This window comes from Barbus barbus, assembly GCF_936440315.1.
Source record: "Barbus barbus genome assembly, chromosome: 18".
Classification (NCBI taxonomy): Eukaryota; Metazoa; Chordata; class Actinopteri; order Cypriniformes; family Cyprinidae; genus Barbus; species Barbus barbus.
In genome coordinates, this window is record NC_136746.1 from 1389493 (window position 1) to 1391627 (window position 2135).

Sequence of the window (2135 nt, forward strand, 5' to 3'; positions counted from 1 at the left end):
ATTGTTATCTCTAGACACCACACAAATAGCTGTAAAGTTGTTGACATCATGAAATTTCTTACACAGTCATTGTTCTAAACTAGATATTTGGCACTACTCTCCCTGTGGGTTAGCATGGTAAGCATGCTTCCTGATGCAAGTTGGGGAAAGATGGGATGATATTGTAAACAACCTTATTTACAGACAAAAACATAAGAGTGTCCTTACTCCAGGAGGTTGCATAAAGCCAGCTAATCAGATTAGAGGTTATGAGACTTTCCAGAAGAAAGAAACTGTAGGTTTGGAACGGGTGAAAATCAACTGCAGGTAATGCTAGCAACTCACAGCCAGTTTGGGGGTTATTACAATTACCACTCGTTAAGCCTGTTCTGACTCTTTAAGCATCTGATAAATGCTGCATATTCAAGACATTTGTGCATAATTGGGTTCAGTAGCTGCCCTGCCTTAACTCATTTACCATGAAGCATTAATTGTGAAGTTAGCTATATTTGGAGTTTAGACTGAAATAAAAGCTGTTTAGCCTAAGAACACTTGCAAACAGGTAAGATTCAGATGTCACTCTTCTTCTAGCCAACTCTTTCATTTGAATGATAGCCTATTCGCAAACTATGATTGACTGTCATAAAACTGAGAGTGTTTCAATAATTCATAATCAGCTTTTATAATAAACAGATGCAAATCTATTTTCTCTCTCTAAAGTTCTAAATGATCTGCAAATTGGATGGTGAGTGAAAAATGTATGGGTCGCAATGACTGAGACATGCATGCTGATGTTCTGTCCAGCAAGACTCTGATATATAGATTTATTTATTTATTTATTTCAGGTTTATTTAACAGGGACAATGCACACTAATAATACATAATTAAATGTACAGTGTGCCAGAATTAGCCAAAAGGCTATTTTACATCTGCTGTCCCTGGACAGATCTTAAAGTCACACCTACAAAAGGATTAAAATATTACATACATATAAATGTATAAAATAAAATAAACAAAATAAACACATAAAAAAAAACAAAAAAACAATTGATCAATAACAACAACACCAACACACACATACACACACAAGCCAAACTGCCAGTCCATCTAACAAACATTTTTTGGACACATGCACAAAAAAACAATATAACTGAGACAATAACCAACAACAGAGGTTTCACCAATCTAAACACAAGAGAAAACAATAAGCCTGCCCACCTCGTCGGCATAGCGCAAGAAGAACAAACAAACAAACAAGCAGGACAGAGAAGACAAGGTTGCAGCAATATTTCATGTCAAATGTAATGTTGACAGCCCTGACTACCTGTTAGCCACTTCTTTAAGTTAAGTTTAAAAGAAGCATAAGTTTTGAAATTCCTAATGTGAATTGGAATGAGATTCCATTCACGAGCAAAGCTGTTTGACCAAGTGCACTCTTCCTAAATGGGACAATGCAGTCACCTCTTGCTGCACTCCTTGTAGATCTGCAAGCATTTGGTACTGTGCTTACAAACTGGCGAAATACGGAAGGAGCCAATCCATGCAGAATTTTGTACATAAGACAGAGATCTGCATATATAATCAAGTTTTCGAAATTTAATAAATTATATATTTTTTAAAACATGACAATGATGATAATATATGGATTTCCTATCAAGTACTTTAAGAGTTTTTTTTATATAGGGAGAGTAGTGGTTTGAGAGAGGTGTTACTAGCATGTGACCAGGTTGTCAAACAATATAGGTGATATGAGATAGAATCATTGAGTGCATGAACATCATAGCGGCCCTTTTTGACATGCAGCCACGGACATATCTAAAATTTGCCAGGTTATACTTATTGTGATTACAAACCTTCTTAATGTGTAATTTAAAAGTAAGATTGTTATCTATGCATACTCCAAGATATTTAAAATCTGAGACGACTTGTAGTCTTTCCCCTGCTACGACTACATCAGGTTCAACACAGCGGCTTTTAGATTTACTAAAAAACATACATACAGTTTTGGATACATTCAGTTGAAGGCAATTGTGATTTAACCATTCTGTAATCTTTTGGAGATGGAGAGTTTTGGTTGTGACCTTTGTGACTGTTCACAGCTGTGCGTGTTTAGGGTGGGACTGAAGGAGGCAGTAACTTCCCCCCCCTCCAGCATC